This window comes from Scyliorhinus torazame, chromosome 5, assembly GCF_047496885.1.
Source record: "Scyliorhinus torazame isolate Kashiwa2021f chromosome 5, sScyTor2.1, whole genome shotgun sequence".
Classification (NCBI taxonomy): domain Eukaryota; kingdom Metazoa; phylum Chordata; class Chondrichthyes; order Carcharhiniformes; family Scyliorhinidae; genus Scyliorhinus; species Scyliorhinus torazame.
In genome coordinates, this window is record NC_092711.1 from 205,495,404 (window position 1) to 205,501,403 (window position 6,000).

General features: G+C 61.6%; 1 long non-coding RNA gene across 1 annotated transcript in view; it reads left to right on the forward strand.

Moving 5' to 3' along the window:
- The window catches only part of LOC140420906 (uncharacterized), a 46,903-nt gene extending 41,747 nt beyond the window's left edge, over positions 1-5,156 (forward strand). Inside the window, exon 4 of the long non-coding RNA XR_011946638.1 lies at positions 4,315-5,156. This is a non-coding gene — a long non-coding RNA (uncharacterized lncRNA). The remainder of the gene's footprint in view (positions 1-4,314) is intronic.
- Positions 5,157-6,000: the final 844 nt, after the last annotated feature.

The window sequence follows — 6,000 nt, forward strand, 5'->3', positions numbered from 1 at the left end:
GGCTGCTCGGTGTGGAGGCTGCTGGGTGTGGAGGCTGCTGGGTGTGGAGGCTGCTCGGTGTGGAGGCTGCTCGGTGTGGAGGCTGCTGGGTGTGGAGGCTGCTGGGTCTGGAGGCTGCTGGGTGTGGAGTCTGCTGGGTGTGGAGGCTGCTGGGTGCGGAGGTTGCTGGGTGCGGAGGCTGCTGGGTCTGGAGGCTGCTGGGTCTGGAGGCTGCTGGGTGTGGAGGCTGCTCGGTGCGGAGGCTGCTGGGTGTGGAGGCTGCTGGGTGTGGAGGCTGCTGGGTCTGGAGGATGCTGGGTCTGGAGGCTGCTGGGTGCGGAGGCTGCTGGTTGCGGAGGCTGCTGGGTCTGGAGACTGCTGGGTGCGGAGGCTACTGGGTCTGGAGGCTGCTGGGTCTGGAGGCTGCTGGGTGTGGAGGCTGCTCGGTGTGGAGGCTGCTGTGTGTAGAGGCTGCTCGGTGTGGAGGCTGCTGGGTGTGGAGGCTGCTGGGTGTGGAGGCTGCTCGGTGTGGAGGCTGCTGGGTGTGGAGGCTGCTGGGTGTGGAGGCTGCTGGGTCTGGAGGCTGCTGGGTGCGGAGGCTACTGGGTGTGGAGGTTGCTGGATGCGGAGGCTGCTGAGTGCGGAGGCTGCTGGGTGTGGAGGCTGCTCGGTGCGGAGGCTGCTGGGTGTGGAGGATGCTGGATGCGGAGGCTGCTGGGTCTGGAGGCTGCTGGGTCTGGAGGCTGCTGGGTGCGGAGGCTGCTGGGTCTGGAGGCTGCTGGGTGTGGAGGCTGCTGGGTATGGAGGCTGCTGGGTCTGGAGGCTGCTGGGTGTGGAGGCTGCTGGGTATGGAGGCTGCTGGGTCTGGAGGCTGCTGGGTATGGAGGCTGCTGGGTCTGGAGGCTGCTGGGTGTGGAGGCTGCTGGGTATGGAGGCTGCTGGTTGCGGAGGCTGGTGGGTGCAGAGCCTGCAGGGTGCGGAGGCTGCTGGGTCTGGAGGCTGCTGGGTCTGGAGGCTGCTGGTTGCGGAGGCTGCTGGGTGCAGAGCCTGCTGGGTGTGGAGGCTTCTGGGTGCGGGGGCTGCTGGATGTGGAGGCTGCTGGGTGTGGAGGCTGCTGGGTCTGGAGGCTGCTGGGTGTGGAGGCTGCTGGGTATGGAGGCTGCTGGGTGTGGAGGCTGCTGGGTGCGGAGGCTGCTGGGTGTGGAGGCTGCTGGGTGTGGAGGCTTCTGGGTGCGGAGGCTGCTGGGTGTGGAGGCTGCTGGGTGCAGAGGCTGCTGAGTGTGGAGTCTGCTGGGTGCGGAGGATGCTGAGTGCGGAGGCTGCTGGGTGCGCAGGCTGCTGGGTGTGGAGGCTGCTGAGTGCGGAGGCTGCTGGGTGTGGAGGCTGCTGGGTGTGGAGGCTGCTGGGTATGGAGGCTGCTGGTTGCGGAGGCTGGTGGGTGCAGAGCCTGCTGGGTGCGGAGGCTGCTGGGTCTGGAGGCTGCTGGGTCTGGAGGCTGCTGGTTGCGGAGGCTGCTGGGTGCAGAGCCTGCTAGGTGTGGAGGCTTCTGGGTGCGGGGGCTGCTGGATGTGGAGGCTGCTGGGTGTGGAGGCTGCTGGGTCTGGAGGCTGCTGGGTGTGGAGGCTGCTGGGTATGGAGGCTGCTGGGTGTGGAGGCTGCTGGGTGCGGAGGCTGCTGGGTGTGGAGGCTGCTGGGTGTGGAGGCTTCTGGGTGCGGAGGCTGCTGGGTGTGGAGGCTGCTGGGTGCAGAGGCTGCTGAGTGTGGAGTCTGCTGGGTGCGGAGGATGCTGAGTGCGGAGGCTGCTGGGTGCGCAGGCTGCTGGGTGTGGAGGCTGCTGAGTGCGGAGGCTGCTGGGTGTGGAGGCTGCTGGGTGTGGAGGCTGCTGGGTGTGGAGGCTGCTGTGTCTGGAGGCTGCTGGGTGTGGAGGCTGCTGGGTGTGGAGGCTGCTGGGTGCGGAGGCTGCTGGGTGCGGAGGCTGCTGGGTGTGGGGGCTGCTGGATGCGGAGGCTGCTGGGTACGGAGGCTGCTGGGTATGGAGGCTGCTGGGTCTGGAGGCTGCTGGGTGCAGAGGCTGCTGGGTGTGGAGGCTGCTGGGTGCGGAGGCTGCTGGGTGTGGAGGCTGCTGGGTGTGGAGTCTGCTGGGTCTGGAGGATGCTGAGTGCGGAGGCTGCTGGATGCAGAGGCTGCTGGGCGAGGGGGCTGCTGGATGCCGAGGCTGCTGGGTGCGGAGGCTGCTGGGTCTGGAGGCTGCTGGGTGTTAGAGGCTGCTGGGTGTGGAGGCTGCTGTGTCTGGAGGCTGCTGGGTCTGGAGGCTGCTGGGTGCGGAGGCTGCTGGGTGTGGAGGCTGCTGGGTGCGGAGGCTGCTGGGTCTGGAGGCTGCTGGGTGTGGAGGCTGCTGGGTGCGGAGGCTGCTGGGTGTGGAGGCTGCTGGGTGTGGAGGCTGCTGGGTGTGGAGGCTGCTGGGCGTGGAGGCTGCTGGGTGTGGAGGCTGCTGGTCGTGGAGGCTGCTGGGTGCTGAGGCTGCTCGGTGTGGAGGCTGCTGGATGCGGAGGCTGCTGGGTGTGTAGGCTGCTGGGTATGGAGGCTGCTGGGTGTGGAGGCTGCTGGGTGTGGAGGCTGCTGGGTGTGGAGGCTGCTGGGTGTGGAGGCTGCTGGGTGTGGAGGCTGCTGGGTGTGGAGGCTGCTGGGTGCGGAGGCTGCTGGGTGTGGAGGCTGCTGGGTGTGGGGCCTGGTGGGTGCAGAGCCTGCTGGGTGTGGAGGCTGCTGGTTGCGGAGGCTGCTGGGTGCAGAGCCTGCTGGGTGTGGAGGCTGCTGGGTGTGGGGGCTGCTGGGTGTAGAGGCTGCTGGGTGTGGAGCCTGCTGGGTGCAGAGGCTGCTGGGTGCAGAGGCTGCTGGGTGCAGAGGCTGCTGGGTGCAGAGGCTGCTGGGTGTGGAGGCTGCTGGGTGTGGAGGCTGCTGGGAGTGGAGGCTGCTGGGTGTGGAGGCTGCTGGATGCGGAGGCTGCTGGGTGTGGAGGCTGCTGGATGCGGAGGCTGCTGGGTCTGGAGGCTGCTGGGTCTGGAGGCTGCTGTGTCTGGAGGCTGCTGGGTCTGGAGGCTGCTGGGTGCAGAGGCTGCTGGGTGCGGAGGCTGCTGGGTCTGGAGGCTGCTGGGTGTGGAGGCTGCTGGGTGTGGAGGCTGCTGGGTGTGGAGGCTGCTGGGTCTGGAGGCTGCTGGGTGTGGAGGCTGCTGGGTGTGGAGGCTGCTGGGTGTGGAGGCTGCTGGGTGTGGAGGCTGCTGGGTGTGGAGGCTGCTGGATGCGGAGGCTGCTGGGTGTGGAGGCTGCTGGGTCTGGAGGCTGCTGGGTGCGGAGGCTGCTGGGTCTGGAGGCTGCTGGGTGCGGAGGCTGCTGGGTCTGGAGGCTGCTGGGTCTGGAGGCTGCTGTGTGTGGAGGCTGCTGGGTGCGGAGGCTGCTGGGTCTGGAGGCTGCTGGGTCTGGAGGCTGCTGGGTGTGGAGGCTGCTGGATGCGGAGGCTGCTGGGTCTGGAAGCTGCTGGGTCTGGAGGCTGCTGGGTGTGGAGGCTGCTGGGTGCGGAGGCTGCTGGGTCTGGAGGCTGCTGGGTCTGGAGGCTGCTGGGTCTGGAGGCTGCTGGGTGCGGAGGCTGCTGGGTGCGGAGGCTGCTGGGTGCGGAGGCTGCTGGGTCTGGAGGCTGCTGGGTCTGGAGGCTGCTGGGCCTGGAGGCTGCTGGGTGCGGAGGCTGCTGGGTGCGGAGGCTGCTGGGTGTGGAGGCTGCTGGGTGCGGAGGCTCCTGGGTGTGGAGGCTGCTGGGTGTGGAGGCTGCTGGATGCGGAGACTGCTGGGTGTGGAGGCTGCTGGATGCGGAGGCTGCTGGGTGTGGAGGCTGCTGGGTGTGGAGGCTGCTGGGTCTGGAGGCTGTTGGGTGTGGAGGCTGCTGGGTCTGGAGGCTGCTGGGTGCAGAGGCTGCTGGGTATTGAAGCTGTTAGGTGATGACGGTCTGTCTCTGTACACCAGCACTGTCTGAAATTGAAAAACAGATCAAACAAAACACAGCCCTCCAACTCACACTCCTCATACCCACATACTCTCCATCCCCCATCATGCCAACCCTTGACACTTCTTCCCCTGTATTCATCCATCATGGATATCCATACCCTCCAAATTAATCTATGCCCCTCTACCAAAGCCCTTGCCTCCCGTATCCTCCTTGTCAACCTATTTCACTATGCCCATAATAAGCAATGTTTTCTTAACACTGAAGGCATTATTTTCAAAAATCTAAAGTGCAGGTCAGCATCATCTCTCCTGCCTCCAATCCTCTTCATCTTGTACTTCCAGCTGCTTCCCAATGAGCTGTTCCTTCAAGGGCCTCATCATCCACAAGATCCACGCCTGTCAGGAGGACCATGTATGGACAGCATAGCCGGCTACTACAATGATGGAAGAGGGCATTGCAGGGTACCGCCTGACCAGTCCAAGAGCCCGACCCAGTGCCCTGCGAGCCTGAGATGCCTCATTAGTTATGAACCTGGTGTGCTGGCCAGCTTTGGTGAAGAGGACATTTGCTGCCTGTGTGACTAAGGTATCTTTGTCTCTGCCTCTAGACCCTGGGCTTAGGGTAAGGTCTCATCCTTTTTCATGCCCCTTGCCCCTCTCCATTAGCCTCCTGAAACCCAGCGCTGTGCCCTTCCTGTGCCGCTGCAGTTCGTCTTCGGCAATGGCCTTTATATCTGAGGGTCCAGAGCCTATTTCTAACTACAGCCTTTCTGATGCCTTGATCAGAGCTGTGATGCCAATGCAATGCCAACAGGGCAAGGAGCCCCTCAGCTGCCAGCAATATTAAGTATCCATATCCACCTTTGAGTTACATCTCCATGATTGTCACCCCTTATTTAACAATTCACCCATAGACACCAACCCATCTTGATTTCTCCTGTCTGATTCCTTCTAGTTCTGAAATATTTTTTATTCCAATACTCTTGAGTTCTCCAAGTCTTCTGTGCACCTCATATCTCCTCGCTAATGCATCCACTTGGTGCACAAACCCTGTCAAATGATTAAGTCTCCAATTCCCCCACTCAGTATGTGGTGATATGTATTAAGGGTAATACGGTACACCATGAATGCCGAGGAGCCATTGGAGGACAGATGCTGGATCCCGATTGGATCCGCCGCCTACTGGGCTCCACCCAGATAGGCGGGATATAAGAACCTGGGTTAATCCCCGCAGCTGCATTCTGTGACTGAGCTGCTGGGGAACGAGTCTGAACAAGTCTGCTCAATAAAGCCTCGATTGAAGTTCTTTACGTCTCGCCTCGTGTGTGATCGATGGTGCTACACAGTACGTGTTAGACACCCTGTGAGGACATTTGGTCCCAGCCCCTACTGAGGTGCAATTTGCCCAGGTTACTCCTGTCCCAGAACTCGATGGGTCAAATGACCTACTTCTGCACTGTGGCGATTCTATGATACTATAATTCTATGAGTATGTCTATGGCATGCTTGCCTTCATAGGACAGGGTATCAAGTATAAAAGCTCGAGAATTATGTTACAATTATATAGAACGTTGGTTTGACCACATTTGGAATACTGTGTCCAATTCTGGTCACCGCACTACCAGGAGGACGTGGAGGCTTTGGAGAGTACAGAAAAGGTTTACCAGGATGTTGCCTGGTATGGAGGATATTAGCTATAAGAAGAGAGTTTGAATAAACTGGGATTGTTCTCCCTAGAGAGACGAAGGCTGAGGGGCGACCTGATAGAAGTTTATAAAATTATTAGGGGTACAGGTAGGGTGAACAGTTGGAGGCTTTTTCCCAGGGCGGAAATGACAATTACAAGAGGGCACAAGTTCAAGGTGAGGGGGGAAAGGTTCAGTAGAGATGTGCGGGGGAAGTTTTTTACACAGAGGGTGGCCTGGAATGCACTGCCAAGTGAGGTGGTTGACTTACGTTAGCGACTTTTAAGACTTATCTGCATAGGCACATGAACAGACGGGGTGTAGAAGGACACAGGCGGTTGGT